The following is a 19405-nucleotide window of genomic DNA, read 5'->3' as shown; positions in this document are numbered from 1 at the left end:
CATTAGTTTCACAGATGTCCCCATAGTTTCACAGATGTCCCAAGAGTTTAACAGATGTCCCAGTAGTATTACAGATGGCCCAGTAGTTTCACACATGTCCCAGTAGTTTCACAGACGCCCCAATAGTTTCACATATGTCCCATTAGTTTCCCAGATGTCCCCATAGTTTCACAGATCTCCCAATAGTTTCACAGATGTCCCATTAGTTTCACAGATGTCCCCATAGTTTCACAGATGTCCCAGGAGTTTAACAGATGTCCCAATAGTTTAACAGATGTCCCAGTTGTTTCACAGATGTCCCAATAGTTTCACAGATGTCCCAATAGTTTCACAGATGTCCCAATAGGTTCACATATGTCCCAGTAGTTTTACAGATGTCCCAGTAGTTTCACAGATGTCCCAATAGTTTAACAGATGTCCCAGTAGTTTAACAGATGTCCCAGTAGTTTCACAGATGTCCCAGTAGGTTAACAGATGTCCCCATAGTTTCACAGATGTCCCAATCATTTCACAGATGTCCCAGTAGTTTTACAGATATCCCAGTAGGTTAACAGATGTCCAGATAGTTTCACAGATGTTCCAATAGTTTCACATATGTCCCATTAGTTTCACAGATGTCCCAATAGTTTCACAGATGTTCCAATAGTTTCACAGATGTCCCAATAGTTTCACAGATGTCCCAGAAGTTTTACAGACATCCCAGTAGGTTAAAATATGTCCCGATAGTTTCACAGATGTACCAGTAGTTTCACAGATGTCCCATTAGTTTCACATATGTCCCATTAGTTTCACAGATCTCCCCATAGTTTCACAGATGTCCCAATAGTTTAACAGATGTCCCAGTAGTATTACAGATGGCCCAGTCGTTTCACACATGTCCCAGTAGTTTCACAGACGCCCCAATAGTTTCACATATGTCCCATTAGTTTCCCAGATGTCCCCATAGTTTCACAGATGTCCCCATAGTTTCACCCATGTCCCAATAGTTTCACAGATGTCCCAGGAGTTTAACAGATGTCCCAATAGTTTAACAGATGTCTCAGTTGTTTGACAGATGTCCCAATAGTCTCACAGATGTCCCAGTAGTTTAACGGATGTCCCAGTAGTTTCACAGATGTCCCAGAAGGTTAACAGATGTCCCCATAGTTTCACAGATGTCCCAATCGTTTCACAAATGTCCCAGTAGTTTTACAGATATCCCAGTAGGTTAACAGATGTCCCCAATAGTTTCACAGATGTCCCAATAGTTTAATAGATGTCCCAGTAGTTTAACAGATGTCCCAGTAGTTTCACAGATGTCCCAGTAGGTTAACAGATGTCCCCATAGTTTCACAGATGTCCCAATAGGTTCACATATGTCCCAGTAGTTTTACAGATGTCCCAGTAGTTTCACAGATATCACATTAGTTTCACAGATATCACATTAGTTTCACAGATGTCCCCATAGTTTCACAGATGTCCCAATAGTTTCACATATGTCCCATTAGTTTCCCAGATGTCCCCATAGTTTCACAGATCTCCCAATAGTTTCACAGATGTCCCATTAGTTTCACAGATGTCCCCATAGTTTCACAGATGTCCCAGGAGTTTAACAGATGTCCCAATAGTTTAACAGATGTCCCAGTTGTTTCACAGATGTCCCAATAGTTTCACAGATGTCCCAATAGTTTCACAGATGTCCCAATAGGTTCACATATGTCCCAGTAGTTTTACAGATGTCCCAGTAGTTTCACAGATGTCCCAATAGTTTAACAGATGTCCCAGTAGTTTAACAGATGTCCCAGTAGTTTCACAGATGTCCCAGTAGGTTAACAGATGTCCCCATAGTTTCACAGATGTCCCAATCATTTCACAGATGTCCCAGTAGTTTTACAGATATCCCAGTAGGTTAACAGATGTCCAGATAGTTTCACAGATGTTCCAATAGTTTCACATATGTCCCATTAGTTTCACAGATGTCCCAATAGTTTCACAGATGTTCCAATAGTTTCACAGATGTCCCAATAGTTTCACAGATGTCCCAGAAGTTTTACAGACATCCCAGTAGGTTAAAATATGTCCCGATAGTTTCACAGATGTACCAGTAGTTTCACAGATGTCCCATTAGTTTCACATATGTCCCCATAGTTTCACAGATGTCCCAATCGTTTCACAAATGTCCCAGTAGTTTTACAGATATCCCAGTAGGTTAACAGATGTCCCCAATAGTTTCACAGATGTCCCAATAGTTTAATAGATGTCCCAGTAGTTTAACAGATGTCCCAGTAGTTTCACAGATGTCCCAGTAGGTTAACAGATGTCCCCATAGTTTCACAGATGTCCCAATAGGTTCACATATGTCCCAGTAGCTTTACAGATGTCCCAGTAGTTTCACAGATATCACATTAGTTTCACAGATATCACATTAGTTTCACAGATGTCCCCATAGTTTCACAGATGTCCCAATAGTTTCACAGATGTCCCCATAGTTTCACAGATGTACCAGTAGTTTCACAGATGTCCCAATAGTTTCACAGATGTCCCCATAGTTTCACAGATGTCCCAGGAGTTTAACAGATGTCCCAATAGTTTAACAGATGTCCCAGTTGTTTCACAGATGTCCCAATAGTTTCACAGATGTCCCAATGGGTTCACATATGTCCCAGTAGTTTTACAGATGTCCCAGTAGTTTCACAGATGTCCCAATAGTTTAACAGATGTCCCAGTAGTTTAACAGATGTCCCAGTAGTTTCACAGATATCCCAGTAGGTTAACAGATGTTCCCATAGTTTCACAGATGTCCCAATCGTTTCACAGATGTCCCAATAGTTTAACAGATGTCCCAGTTGTTTCACAGATGTTCCAATAGTTTCACAGATGTCCCAATAGTTTCACAGATGTCCCAATAGGTTCACATATGTCCCAGTAGTTTTACAGATGTCCCAGTAGTTTCACAGATGTCCCAATAGTTTCACAGATGTCCCAGTAGTTTCACAGATGTCCCAATAGTTTAACAGATGTCCCAGTAGTTTAACAGATGTCGCAGTAGTTTCACAGATGTCCCAATAGTTTCACAGATGTACCAGTAGTTTCACAGATGTCCCAATAGTTTAACAGATGTCCCAATAGTTTCACCCATGTCCCAACAGTTTCACAGATGTCCCAGGAGTTTAACAGATGTCCCAATAGTTTAACAGATGTCCCAGTTGTTTTACAGATGTCCCAATAGTTTCACAGATGTCCCAATAGTTTAACAGATGTCCCAATAGGTTCACATATGTCCCAGTAGTTTTACAGATGTCCCAGTAGTTTCACAGATGTCCCAATAGTTTAACAGATGTCCCAGTAGTTTAACAGATGTCCCAGTAGTTTCACAGATGGCCCAGTAGGTTAACAGATGTCCCCATAGTTTCACAGATGTCTCAATCGTTTCACAGATGTCCCAGTAGTTTTACAGATATCCCAGTAGGTTAAGAGATGTCCCCATAGTTTCACAGATGTCCCAATAGTTTCACATATGTCCAAGTAGTATTACAGATGGCCCAGTATTTTCACAGACGCCCCAATAGTTTCACATATGTCCCATTAGTTTCCCAGATGTCCCCATAGTTTCACAGATCTCCCAATAGTTTCACAGATGTCCCATTAGTTTCACAGATGTCCCCATAGTTTCACAGATGTCCCAAGAGTTTAACAGATGTCCCAGTAGTATTACAGATGGCCCAGTAGTTTCACACATGTCCCAGTAGTTTCACAGACGCCCCAATAGTTTCACATATGTCCCATTAGTTTCCCAGATGTCCCCATAGTTTCACAGATCTCCCAATAGTTTCACAGATGTCCCATTAGTTTCACAGATGTCCCCATAGTTTCACAGATGTCCCAGGAGTTTAACAGATGTCCCAATAGTTTAACAGATGTCCCAGTTGTTTCACAGATGTCCCAATAGTTTCACAGATGTCCCAATAGTTTCACAGATGTCCCAATAGGTTCACAGATGTCCCAATAGGTTCACATATGTCCCAGTAGTTTTACAGATGTCCCAGTAGTTTCACAGATGTCCCAATAGTTTCACAGATGTCCCAATAGTTTCACAGATGTCCCAAAAGGTTCACATATATCCCAGTAGTTTTACAGATGTCCCAGTAGTTTCACAGATGTCCCAATAGTTTAACAGATGTCCCAGTAGTTTAACAGATGTCGCAGTAGTTTCACAGATGTCCCAATAGTTTCACAGATGTACCAGTAGTTTCACAGATGTCCCAATAGTTTAACAGATGTCCCAATAGTTTCACCCATGTCCCAACAGTTTCACAGATGTCCCAGGAGTTTAACAGATGTCCCAATAGTTTAACAGATGTCCCAGTTGTTTTACAGATGTCCCAATAGTTTCACAGATGTCCCAATAGTTTAACAGATGTCCCAATAGGTTCACATATGTCCCAGTAGTTTTACAGATGTCCCAGTAGTTTCACAGATGTCCCAATAGTTTAACAGATGTCCCAGTAGTTTAACAGATGTCCCAGTAGTTTCACAGATGGCCCAGTAGGTTAACAGATGTCCCCATAGTTTCACAGATGTCTCAATCGTTTCACAGATGTCCCAGTAGTTTTACAGATATCCCAGTAGGTTAAGAGATGTCCCCATAGTTTCACAGATGTCCCAATAGTTTCACATATGTCCAAGTAGTATTACAGATGGCCCAGTATTTTCACAGACGCCCCAATAGTTTCACATATGTCCCATTAGTTTCCCAGATGTCCCCATAGTTTCACAGATCTCCCAATAGTTTCACAGATGTCCCATTAGTTTCACAGATGTCCCCATAGTTTCACAGATGTCCCAAGAGTTTAACAGATGTCCCAGTAGTATTACAGATGGCCCAGTAGTTTCACACATGTCCCAGTAGTTTCACAGACGCCCCAATAGTTTCACATATGTCCCATTAGTTTCCCAGATGTCCCCATAGTTTCACAGATCTCCCAATAGTTTCACAGATGTCCCATTAGTTTCACAGATGTCCCCATAGTTTCACAGATGTCCCAGGAGTTTAACAGATGTCCCAATAGTTTAACAGATGTCCCAGTTGTTTCACAGATGTCCCAATAGTTTCACAGATGTCCCAATAGTTTCACAGATGTCCCAATAGGTTCACATATGTCCCAGTAGTTTTACAGATGTCCCAGTAGTTTCACAGATGTCCCAATAGTTTAACAGATGTCCCAGTAGTTTAACAGATGTCCCAGTAGTTTCACAGATGTCCCAGTAGGTTAACAGATGTCCCCATAGTTTCACAGATGTCCCAATCGTTTCACAGATGTCCCAATAGTTTAACAGATGTCCCAGTTGTTTCACAGATGTCCCAATAGTTTCACAGATGTCCCAATAGTTTCACAGATGTCCCAATAGGTTCACATATGTCCCATTAGTTTAACAGATGTCCCAGTAGTTTCAGAGATGTCCCAATAGCTTAACAGATGTCCCAGTAGTTTAACAGATGTCCCAGTAGTTTCACAGATGTCCCAGTAGGTTAACAGATGTCCCCATAATTTCACAGATGTCCCAATCGTTTCACAGATGTCCCAGTAGTTTTACAGATATCCCAGTAGGTTAACAGATGTCCAGATAGTTTCACAGATGTCCCAATAGTTTCACAAATGTCCCATTAGTTTCACAGATGTCCCAATAGTTTCACAGATGTCCCAATAGTTTCACAGATGTCCCAATAGTTTCACAGATGTCCCAGAAGTTTTACAGACATCCCAGTAGGTTAAAAGATGTCCCGATAGTTTCACAGATGTACCAGTAGTTTCACAGATGTCCCATTAGTTTCACATATGTCCCATTAGTTTCACAGATCTCCCCATAGTTTCACAGATGTCCCAATAGTTTAACAGATGTCCCAGTAGTATTACAGATGGCCCAGTAGTTTCACAGATGTCCCAATAGTTTAACAGATGTCCCAGTAGTTTAACAGATGTCCCAGTAGTTTCACATATATCCCAGTAGGTTAACAGATGTTCCCATAGTTTCACAGATGTCCCAATCGTTTCACAGATGTCCCAATAGTTTAACAGATGTCCCAGTTGTTTCACAGATGTCCCAATAGTTTCACAGATGTCCCAATAGTTTCACAGATGTCCCAGAAGTTTTACAGACATCCCAGTAGGTTAAAATATGTCCCGATAGTTTCACAGATGTACCAGTAGTTTCACAGATGTCCCATTAGTTTCACATATGTCCCCATAGTTTCACAGATGTCCCAATCGTTTCACAAATGTCCCAGTAGTTTTACAGATATCCCAGTAGGTTAACAGATGTCCCCAATAGTTTCACAGATGTCCCAATAGTTTAATAGATGTCCCAGTAGTTTAACAGATGTCCCAGTAGTTTCACAGATGTCCCAGTAGGTTAACAGATGTCCCCATAGTTTCACAGATGTCCCAATAGGTTCACATATGTCCCAGTAGTTTTACAGATGTCCCAGTAGTTTCACAGATATCACATTAGTTTCACAGATATCACATTAGTTTCACAGATGTCCCCATAGTTTCACAGATGTCCCAATAGTTTCACAGATGTCCCCATAGTTTCACAGATGTACCAGTAGTTTCACAGATGTCCCAATAGTTTCACAGATGTCCCCATAGTTTCACAGATGTCCCAGGAGTTTAACAGATGTCCCAATAGTTTAACAGATGTCCCAGTTGTTTCACAGATGTCCCAATAGTTTCACAGATGTCCCAATGGGTTCACATATGTCCCAGTAGTTTTACAGATGTCCCAGTAGTTTCACAGATGTCCCAATAGTTTAACAGATGTCCCAGTAGTTTAACAGATGTCCCAGTAGTTTCACAGATATCCCAGTAGGTTAACAGATGTTCCCATAGTTTCACAGATGTCCCAATCGTTTCACAGATGTCCCAATAGTTTAACAGATGTCCCAGTTGTTTCACAGATGTTCCAATAGTTTCACAGATGTCCCAATAGTTTCACAGATGTCCCAATAGGTTCACATATGTCCCAGTAGTTTTACAGATGTCCCAGTAGTTTCACAGATGTCCCAATAGTTTCACAGATGTCCCAATAGTTTCACAGATGTCCCAAAAGGTTCACATATATCCCAGTAGTTTTACAGATGTCCCAGTAGTTTCACAGATGTCCCAATAGTTTAACAGATGTCCCAGTAGTTTAACAGATGTCGCAGTAGTTTCACAGATGTCCCAATAGTTTCACAGATGTACCAGTAGTTTCACAGATGTCCCAATAGTTTAACAGATGTCCCAATAGTTTCACCCATGTCCCAACAGTTTCACAGATGTCCCAGGAGTTTAACAGATGTCCCAATAGTTTAACAGATGTCCCAGTTGTTTTACAGATGTCCCAATAGTTTCACAGATGTCCCAATAGTTTAACAGATGTCCCAATAGGTTCACATATGTCCCAGTAGTTTTACAGATGTCCCAGTAGTTTCACAGATGTCCCAATAGTTTAACAGATGTCCCAGTAGTTTAACAGATGTCCCAGTAGTTTCACAGATGGCCCAGTAGGTTAACAGATGTCCCCATAGTTTCACAGATGTCTCAATCGTTTCACAGATGTCCCAGTAGTTTTACAGATATCCCAGTAGGTTAAGAGATGTCCCCATAGTTTCACAGATGTCCCAATAGTTTCACATATGTCCAAGTAGTATTACAGATGGCCCAGTATTTTCACAGACGCCCCAATAGTTTCACATATGTCCCATTAGTTTCCCAGATGTCCCCATAGTTTCACAGATCTCCCAATAGTTTCACAGATGTCCCATTAGTTTCACAGATGTCCCCATAGTTTCACAGATGTCCCAAGAGTTTAACAGATGTCCCAGTAGTATTACAGATGGCCCAGTAGTTTCACACATGTCCCAGTAGTTTCACAGACGCCCCAATAGTTTCACATATGTCCCATTAGTTTCCCAGATGTCCCCATAGTTTCACAGATCTCCCAATAGTTTCACAGATGTCCCATTAGTTTCACAGATGTCCCCATAGTTTCACAGATGTCCCAGGAGTTTAACAGATGTCCCAATAGTTTAACAGATGTCCCAGTTGTTTCACAGATGTCCCAATAGTTTCACAGATGTCCCAATAGTTTCACAGATGTCCCAATAGGTTCACATATGTCCCAGTAGTTTTACAGATGTCCCAGTAGTTTCACAGATGTCCCAATAGTTTAACAGATGTCCCAGTAGTTTAACAGATGTCCCAGTAGTTTCACAGATGTCCCAGTAGGTTAACAGATGTCCCCATAGTTTCACAGATGTCCCAATCGTTTCACAGATGTCCCAATAGTTTAACAGATGTCCCAGTTGTTTCACAGATGTCCCAATAGTTTCACAGATGTCCCAATAGTTTCACAGATGTCCCAATAGGTTCACATATGTCCCAGTAGTTTTACAGATGTCCCAGTAGTTTCACAGATGTCCCAATAGCTTAACAGATGTCCCAGTAGTTTAACAGATGTCCCAGTAGTTTCACAGATGTCCCAGTAGGTTAACAGATGTCCCCATAATTTCACAGATGTCCCAATCGTTTCACAGATGTCCCAGTAGTTTTACAGATATCCCAGTAGGTTAACAGATGTCCAGATAGTTTCACAGATGTCCCAATAGTTTCACAGATGTCCCAATAGTTTCACAGATGTCCCAATAGTTTCACAGATGTCCCAGAAGTTTTACAGACATCCCAGTAGGTTAAAAGATGTCCCGATAGTTTCACAGATGTACCAGTAGTTTCACAGATGTCCCATTAGTTTCACATATGTCCCATTAGTTTCACAGATCTCCCCATAGTTTCACAGATGTCCCAATAGTTTAACAGATGTCCCAGTAGTATTACAGATGGCCCAGTAGTTTCACAGATGTCCCAATAGTTTAACAGATGTCCCAGTAGTTTAACAGATGTCCCAGTAGTTTCACAGATATCCCAGTAGGTTAACAGATGTTCCCATAGTTTCACAGATGTCCCAATCGTTTCACAGATGTCCCAATAGTTTAACAGATGTCCCAGTTGTTTCACAGATGTCCCAATAGTTTCACAGATGTCCCAATAGTTTCACAGATGTCCCAGAAGTTTTACAGACATCCCAGTAGGTTAAAATATGTCCCGATAGTTTCACAGATGTACCAGTAGTTTCACAGATGTCCCATTAGTTTCACATATGTCCCCATAGTTTCACAGATGTCCCAATCGTTTCACAAATGTCCCAGTAGTTTTACAGATATCCCAGTAGGTTAACAGATGTCCCCAATAGTTTCACAGATGTCCCAATAGTTTAATAGATGTCCCAGTAGTTTAACAGATGTCCCAGTAGTTTCACAGATGTCCCAGTAGGTTAACAGATGTCCCCATAGTTTCACAGATGTCCCAATAGGTTCACATATGTCCCAGTAGTTTTACAGATGTCCCAGTAGTTTCACAGATATCACATTAGTTTCACAGATATCACATTAGTTTCACAGATGTCCCCATAGTTTCACAGATGTCCCAATAGTTTCACAGATGTCCCCATAGTTTCACAGATGTACCAGTAGTTTCACAGATGTCCCAATAGTTTCACAGATGTCCCCATAGTTTCACAGATGTCCCAGGAGTTTAGCAGATGTCCCAATAGTTTAACAGATGTCCCAGTTGTTTCACAGATGTCCCAATAGTTTCACAGATGTCCCAATGGGTTCACATATGTCCCAGTAGTTTTACAGATGTCCCAGTAGTTTCACAGATGTCCCAATAGTTTAACAGATGTCCCAGTAGTTTAACAGATGTCCCAGTAGTTTCACAGATATCCCAGTAGGTTAACAGATGTTCCCATAGTTTCACAGATGTCCCAATCGTTTCACAGATGTCCCAATAGTTTAACAGATGTCCCAGTTGTTTCACAGATGTTCCAATAGTTTCACAGATGTCCCAAGAGTTTAACAGATGTCCCAGTAGTATTACAGATGGCCCAGTAGTTTCACACATGTCCCAGTAGTTTCACAGACGCCCCAATAGTTTCACATATGTCCCATTAGTTTCCCAGATGTCCCCATAGTTTCACAGATCTCCCAATAGTTTCACAGATGTCCCATTAGTTTCACAGATGTCCCCATAGTTTCACAGATGTCCCAGGAGTTTAACAGATGTCCCAATAGTTTAACAGATGTCCCAGTTGTTTCACAGATGTCCCAATAGTTTCACAGATGTCCCAATAGTTTCACAGATGTCCCAATAGGTTCACATATGTCCCAGTAGTTTTACAGATGTCCCAGTAGTTTCACAGATGTCCCAATAGTTTAACAGATGTCCCAGTAGTTTAACAGATGTCCCAGTAGTTTCACAGATGTCCCAGTAGGTTAACAGATGTCCCCATAGTTTCACAGATGTCCCAATCGTTTCACAGATGTCCCAATAGTTTAACAGATGTCCCAGTTGTTTCACAGATGTCCCAATAGTTTCACAGATGTCCCAATAGTTTCACAGATGTCCCAATAGGTTCACATATGTCTCAGTAGTTTTACAGATGTCCCAGTAGTTTCACAGATGTCCCAATAGCTTAACAGATGTCCCAGTAGTTTAACAGATGTCCCAGTAGTTTCACAGATGTCCCAGTAGGTTAACAGATGTCCCCATAATTTCACAGATGTCCCAATCGTTTCACAGATGTCCCAGTAGTTTTACAGATATCCCAGTAGGTTAACAGATGTCCAGATAGTTTCACAGATGTCCCAATAGTTTCACAAATGTCCCATTAGTTTCACAGATGTCCCAATAGTTTCACAGATGTCCCAATAGTTTCACAGATGTCCCAATAGTTTCACAGATGTCCCAGAAGTTTTACAGACATCCCAGTAGGTTAAAAGATGTCCCGATAGTTTCACAGATGTACCAGTAGTTTCACAGATGTCCCATTAGTTTCACATATGTCCCATTAGTTTCACAGATCTCCCCATAGTTTCACAGATGTCCCAATAGTTTAACAGATGTCCCAGTAGTATTACAGATGGCCCAGTAGTTTCACAGATGTCCCAATAGTTTAACAGATGTCCCAGTAGTTTAACAGATGTCCCAGTAGTTTCACAGATATCCCAGTAGGTTAACAGATGTTCCCATAGTTTCACAGATGTCCCAATCGTTTCACAGATGTCCCAATAGTTTAACAGATGTCCCAGTTGTTTCACAGATGTCCCAATAGTTTCACAGATGTCCCAATAGTTTCACAGATGTCCCAGAAGTTTTACAGACATCCCAGTAGGTTAAAATATGTCCCGATAGTTTCACAGATGTACCAGTAGTTTCACAGATGTCCCATTAGTTTCACATATGTCCCCATAGTTTCACAGATGTCCCAATCGTTTCACAAATGTCCCAGTAGTTTTACAGATATCCCAGTAGGTTAACAGATGTCCCCAATAGTTTCACAGATGTCCCAATAGTTTAATAGATGTCCCAGTAGTTTAACAGATGTCCCAGTAGTTTCACAGATGTCCCAGTAGGTTAACAGATGTCCCCATAGTTTCACAGATGTCCCAATAGGTTCACATATGTCCCAGTAGTTTTACAGATGTCCCAGTAGTTTCACAGATATCACATTAGTTTCACAGATATCACATTAGTTTCACAGATGTCCCCATAGTTTCACAGATGTCCCAATAGTTTCACAGATGTCCCCATAATTTCACAGATGTACCAGTAGTTTCACAGATGTCCCAATAGTTTCACAGATGTCCCCATAGTTTCACAGATGTCCCAGGAGTTTAACAGATGTCCCAATAGTTTAACAGATGTCCCAGTTGTTTCACAGATGTCCCAATAGTTTCACAGATGTCCCAATGGGTTCACATATGTCCCAGTAGTTTTACAGATGTCCCAGTAGTTTCACAGATGTCCCAATAGTTTAACAGATGTCCCAGTAGTTTAACAGATGTCCCAGTAGTTTCACAGATATCCCAGTAGGTTAACAGATGTTCCCATAGTTTCACAGATGTCCCAATCGTTTCACAGATGTCCCAATAGTTTAACAGATGTCCCAGTTGTTTCACAGATGTTCCAATAGTTTCACAGATGTCCCAATAGTTTCACAGATGTCCCAATAGGTTCACATATGTCCCAGTAGTTTTACAGATGTCCCAGTAGTTTCACAGATGTCCCAATAGTTTCACAGATGTCCCAATAGTTTCACAGATGTCCCAAAAGGTTCACATATATCCCAGTAGTTTTACAGATGTCCCAGTAGTTTCACAGATGTCCCAATAGTTTAACAGATGTCCCAGTAGTTTAACAGATGTCGCAGTAGTTTCACAGATGTCCCAATAGTTTCACAGATGTACCAGTAGTTTCACAGATGTCCCAATAGTTTAACAGATGTCCCAATAGTTTCACCCATGTCCCAACAGTTTCACAGATGTCCCAGGAGTTTAACAGATGTCCCAATAGTTTAACAGATGTCCCAGTTGTTTTACAGATGTCCCAATAGTTTCACAGATGTCCCAATAGTTTAACAGATGTCCCAATAGGTTCACATATGTCCCAGTAGTTTTACAGATGTCCCAGTAGTTTCACAAATGTCCCAATAGTTTAACAGATGTCCCAGTAGTTTAACAGATGTCCCAGTAGTTTCACAGATGGCCCAGTAGGTTAACAGATGTCCCCATAGTTTCACAGATGTCTCAATCGTTTCACAGATGTCCCAGTAGTTTTACAGATATCCCAGTAGGTTAAGAGATGTCCCCATAGTTTCACAGATGTCCCAATAGTTTCACATATGTCCAAGTAGTATTACAGATGGCCCAGTATTTTCACAGACGCCCCAATAGTTTCACATATGTCCCATTAGTTTCCCAGATGTCCCCATAGTTTCACAGATCTCCCAATAGTTTCACAGATGTCCCATTAGTTTCACAGATGTCCCCATAGTTTCACAGATGTCCCAAGAGTTTAACAGATGTCCCAGTAGTATTACAGATGGCCCAGTAGTTTCACACATGTCCCAGTAGTTTCACAGACGCCCCAATAGTTTCACATATGTCCCATTAGTTTCCCAGATGTCCCCATAGTTTCACAGATCTCCCAATAGTTTCACAGATGTCCCATTAGTTTCACAGATGTCCCCATAGTTTCACAGATGTCCCAGGAGTTTAACAGATGTCCCAATAGTTTAACAGATGTCCCAGTTGTTTCACAGATGTCCCAATAGTTTCACAGATGTCCCAATAGTTTCACAGATGTCCCAATAGGTTCACATATGTCCCAGTAGTTTTACAGATGTCCCAGTAGTTTCACAGATGTCCCAATAGTTTAACAGATGTCCCAGTAGTTTAACAGATGTCCCAGTAGTTTCACAGATGTCCCAGTAGGTTAACAGATGTCCCCATAGTTTCACAGATGTCCCAATCGTTTCACAGATGTCCCAATAGTTTAACAGATGTCCCAGTTGTTTCACAGATGTCCCAATAGTTTCACAGATGTCCCAATAGTTTCACAGATGTCCCAATAGGTTCACATATGTCCCAGTAGTTTTACAGATGTCCCAGTAGTTTCACAGATGTCCCAATAGCTTAACAGATGTCCCAGTAGTTTAACAGATGTCCCAGTAGTTTCACAGATGTCCCAGTAGGTTAACAGATGTCCCCATAATTTCACAGATGTCCCAATCGTTTCACAGATGTCCCAGTAGTTTTACAGATATCCCAGTAGGTTAACAGATGTCCAGATAGTTTCACAGATGTCCCAATAGTTTCACAAATGTCCCATTAGTTTCACAGATGTCCCAATAGTTTCACAGATGTCCCAATAGTTTCACAGATGTCCCAATAGTTTCACAGATGTCCCAGAAGTTTTACAGACATCCCAGTAGGTTAAAAGATGTCCCGATAGTTTCACAGATGTACCAGTAGTTTCACAGATGTCCCATTAGTTTCACATATGTCCCATTAGTTTCACAGATCTCCCCATAGTTTCACAGATGTCCCAATAGTTTAACAGATGTCCCAGTAGTATTACAGATGGCCCAGTAGTTTCACAGATGTCCCAATAGTTTAACAGATGTCCCAGTAGTTTAACAGATGTCCCAGTAGTTTCACAGATATCCCAGTAGGTTAACAGATGTTCCCATAGTTTCACAGATGTCCCAATCGTTTCACAGATGTCCCAATAGTTTAACAGATGTCCCAGTTGTTTCACAGATGTCCCAATAGTTTCACAGATGTCCCAATAGTTTCACAGATGTCCCAATAGGTTCACATATGTCCCAGTAGTTTTACAGATGTCCCAGTAGTTTCACAGATGTCCCAATAGTTTCACAGATGTCCCAATAGTTTCACAGATGTCCCAAAAGGTTCACATATATCCCAGTAGTTTTACAGATGTCCCAGTAGTTTCACAGATGTCCCAATAGTTTAACAGATGTCCCAGTAGTTTAACAGATGTCGCAGTAGTTTCACAGATGTCCCAATAGTTTCACAGATGTACCAGTAGTTTCACAGATGTCCCAATAGTTTAACAGATGTCCCAATAGTTTCACCCATGTCCCAACAGTTTCACAGATGTCCCAGGAGTTTAACAGATGTCCCAATAGTTTAACAGATGTCCCAGTTGTTTTACAGATGTCCCAATAGTTTCACAGATGTCCCAATAGTTTAACAGATGTCCCAATAGGTTCACATATGTCCCAGTAGTTTCACAGATGTCCCAATAGTTTAACAGATGTCCCAGTAGTTTAACAGATGTCCCAGTAGTTTCACAGATGGCCCAGTAGGTTAACAGATGTCCCCATAGTTTCACAGATGTCTCAATCGTTTCACAGATGTCCCAGTAGTTTTACAGATATCCCAGTAGGTTAAGAGATGTCCCCATAGTTTCACAGATGTCCCAATAGTTTCACATATGTCCCAGTAGTATTACAGATGGCCCAGTAGTTTCACAGACGCCCCAATAGTTTCACATATGTCCCATTAGTTTCCCAGATGTCCCCATAGTTTCACAGATCTCCCAATAGTTTCACAGATGTCCCATTAGTTTCACAGATGTCCCCATAGTTTCACAGATGTCCCAAGAGTTTAACAGATGTCCCAGTAGTATTACAGATGGCCCAGTAGTTTCACACATGTCCCAGTAGTTTCACAGACGCCCCAATAGTTTCACATATGTCCCATTAGTTTCCCAGATGTCCCCATAGTTTCACAGATCTCCCAATAGTTTCACAGATGTCCCATTAGTTTCACAGATGTCCCCATAGTTTCACAGATGTCCCAGGAGTTTAACAGATGTCCCAATAGTTTAACAGATGTCCCAGTTGTTTCACAGATGTCCCAATAGTTTCACAGATGTCCCAATAGTTTCACAGATGTCCCAATAGGTTCACATATGTCCCAGTAGTTTTACAGATGTCCCAGTAGTTTCACAGATGTCCCAATAGTTTAACAGATGTCCCAGTAGTTTAACAGATGTCCCAGTAGTTTCACAGATGTCCCAGTAGGTTAACAGATGTCCCCATAGTTTCACAGATGTCCCAATCGTTTCACAGATGTCCCAATAGTTTAACAGATGTCCCAGTTGTTTCACAGATGTCCCAATAGTTTCACAGATGTCCCAATAGTTTCACAGATGTCCCAATAGGTTCACATATGTCCCAGTAGTTTTACAGATGTCCCAGTAGTTTCACAGATGTCCCAATAGCTTAACAGATGTCCCAGTAGTTTAACAGATGTCCCAGTAGTTTCACAGATGTCCCAGTAGGTTAACAGATGTCCCCATAGTTTCACAGATGTCCCAATCGTTTCACAGATGTCCCAGTAGTTTTACAGATATCCCAGTAGGTTAACAGATGTCCAGATAGTTTCACAGATGTCCCAATAGTTTCACATATGTCCCATTAGTTTCACAGATGTCCCAATAGTTTCACAGATGTCCCAATAGTTTCACAGATGTCCCAATAGTTTCACAGATGTCCCAGAAGTTTTACAGACATCCCAGTAGGTTAAAAGATGTCCCGATAGTTTCACAGATGTACCAGTAGTTTCACAGATGTCCCATTAGTTTCACATATGTCCCATTAGTTTCACAGATCTCCCCATAGTTTCACAGATGTCCCAATAGTTTAACAGATGTCCCAGTAGTATTACAGATGGCCCAGTAGTTTCACACATGTCCCAGTAGTTTCACAGACGCCCCAATAGTTTCACAGATGTCCCATTAGTTTCACAGATGTCCCCATAGTTTCACAGATGTCCCAAGAGTTTAACAGATGTCCCAGTAGTATTACAGATGGCCCAGTAGTTTCACACATGTCCCAGTAGTTTCACAGACGCCCCAATAGTTTCACATGTGTCCCATTAGTTTCCCAGATGTCCCCATAGTTTCACAGATCTCCCAATAGTTTCACAGATGTCCCATTAGTTTCACAGATGTCCCCATAGTTTCACAGATGTCCCAGGAGTTTAACAGATGTCCCAATAGTTTAACAGATGTCCCAGTTGTTTCACAGATGTCCCAATAGTTTCACAGATGTCCCAATAGTTTCACAGATGTCCCAATAGGTTCACATATGTCCCAGTAGTTTTACAGATGTCCCAGTAGTTTCACAGATGTCCCAATAGTTTAACAGATGTCCCAGTAGTTTAACAGATGTCCCAGTAGTTTCACAGATTTCCCAGTAGGTTAACAGATGTCCCCATAGTTTCACAGATGTCCCAATCGTTTCACAGATGTCCCAATAGTTTAACAGATGTCCCAGTTGTTTCACAGATGTCCCAATAGTTTCACAGATGTCCCAATAGTTTAACAGATGTCCCAATAGGTTCACATATGTCCCAGTAGTTTCACAGATGTCCCAATAGTTTAACAGATGTCCCAGTAGTTTAACAGATGTCCCAGTAGTTTCACAGATGGCCCAGTAGGTTAACAGATGTCCCCATAGTTTCACAGATGTCTCAATCGTTTCACAGATGTCTCAGTAGTTTTACAGATATCCCAGTAGGTTAAGAGATGTCCCCATAGTTTCACAGATGTCCCAATAGTTTCACATATGTCCCAGTAGTATTACAGATGGCCCAGTAGTTTCACAGACGCCCCAATAGTTTCACATATGTCCCATTAGTTTCCCAGATGTCCCCATAGTTTCACAGATCTCCCAATAGTTTCACAGATGTCCCATTAGTTTCACAGATGTCCCCATAGTTTCACAGATGTCCCAAGAGTTTAACAGATGTCCCAGTAGTATTACAGATGGCCCAGTAGTTTCACACATGTCCCAGTAGTTTCACAGACGCCCCAATAGTTTCACATATGTCCCATTAGTTTCCCAGATGTCCCCATAGTTTCACAGATCTCCCAATAGTTTCACAGATGTCCCATTAGTTTCACAGATGTCCCCATAGTTTCACAGATGTCCCAGGAGTTTAACAGATGTCCCAATAGTTTAACAGATGTCCCAGTTGTTTCACAGATGTCCCAATAGTTTCACAGATGTCCCAATAGTTTCACAGATGTCCCAATAAGTTCACATATGTCCCAGTAGTTTTACAGATGTCCCAGTAGTTTCACAGATGTCCCAATAGTTTAACAGATGTCCCAGTAGTTTAACAGATGTCCCAGTAGTTTCACAGATGTCCCAGTAGGTTAACAGATGTCCCCATAGTTTCACAGATGTCCCAATCGTTTCACAGATGTCCCAATAGTTTAACAGATGTCCCAGTTGTTTCACAGATGTCCCAATAGTTTCACAGATGTCCCAATAGTTTCACAGATGTCCCAATAGGTTCACATATGTCCCAGTAGTTTTACAGATGTCCCAGTAGTTTCACAGATGTCCCAATAGCTTAACAGATGTCCCAGTAGTTTAACAGATGTCCCAGTAGTTTCACAGATGTCCCAGTAGGTTAACAGATGTCCCCATAATTTCACAGATGTCCCAATCGTTTCACAGATGTCCCAGTAGTTTTACAGATATCCCAGTAGGTTAACAGATGTCCAGATAGTTTCACAGATGTCCCAATAGTTTCACAAATGTCCCATTAGTTTCACAGATGTCCCAATAGTTTCACAGATGTCCCAATAGTTTCACAGATGTCCCAATAGTTTCACAGATGTCCCAGAAGTTTTACAGACATCCCAGTAGGTTAAAAGATGTCCCGATAGTTTCACAGATGTACCAGTAGTTTCACAGATGTCCCATTAGTTTCACATATGTCCCATTAGTTTCACAGATCTCCCCATAGTTTCACAGATGTCCCAATAGTTTAACAGATGTCCCAGTAGTATTACAGATGGCCCAGTAGTTTCACAGATGTCCCAATAGTTTAACAGATGTCCCAGTAGTTTAACAGATGTCCCAGTAGTTTCACAGATATCCCAGTAGGTTAACAGATGTTCCCATAGTTTCACAGATGTCCCAATCGTTTCACAGATGTCCCAATAGTTTAACAGATGTCCCAGTTGTTTCACAGATGTCCCAATAGTTTCACAGATGTCCCAATAGTTTCACAGATGTCCCAATAGGTTCACATATGTCCCAGTAGTTTTACAGATGTCCCAGTAGTTTCACAGATGTCCCAATAGTTTCACAGATGTCCCAATAGTTTCACAGATGTCCCAAAAGGTTCACATATATCCCAGTAGTTTTACAGATGTCCCAGTAGTTTCACAGATGTCCCAATAGTTTAACAGATGTCCCAGTAGTTTAACAGATGTCGCAGTAGTTTCACAGATGTCCCAATAGTTTCACAGATGTACCAGTAGTTTCACAGATGTCCCAATAGTTTAACAGATGTCCCAATAGTTTCACCCATGTCCCAACAGTTTCACAGATGTCCCAGGAGTTTAACAGATGTCCCAATAGTTTAACAGATGTCCCAGTTGTTTTACAGATGTCCCAATAGTTTCACAGATGTCCCAATAGTTTAACAGATGTCCCAATAGGTTCACATATGTCCCAGTAGTTTCACAGATGTCCCAATAGTTTAACAGATGTCCCAGTAGTTTAACAGATGTCCCAGTAGTTTCACAGATGGCCCAGTAGGTTAACAGATGTCCCCATAGTTTCACAGATGTCTCAATCGTTTCACAGATGTCCCAGTAGTTTTACAGATATCCCAGTAGGTTAAGAGATGTCCCCATAGTTTCACAGATGTCCCAATAGTTTCACATATGTCCCAGTAGTATTACAGATGGCCCAGTAGTTTCACAGACGCCCCAATAGTTTCACATATGTCCCATTAGTTTCCCAGATGTCCCCATAGTTTCACAGATCTCCCAATAGTTTCACAGATGTCCCATTAGTTTCACAGATGTCCCCATAGTTTCACAGATGTCCCAAGAGTTTAACAGATGTCCCAGTAGTATTACAGATGGCCCAGTAGTTTCACACATGTCCCAGTAGTTTCACAGACGCCCCAATAGTTTCACATATGTCC

This window comes from Petromyzon marinus, unplaced genomic scaffold, assembly GCF_048934315.1.
Source record: "Petromyzon marinus isolate PM22_M1 ecotype Great Lakes invasive population unplaced genomic scaffold, UKy_Petmar_22M1.pri1.0 PM_Scaffold_46, whole genome shotgun sequence".
NCBI classification, from domain to species: Eukaryota; Metazoa; Chordata; class Hyperoartia; order Petromyzontiformes; family Petromyzontidae; genus Petromyzon; species Petromyzon marinus.
The sequence above is the reverse complement of the archived record's forward strand: the minus strand, read 5'-3'. Positions refer to the sequence as shown.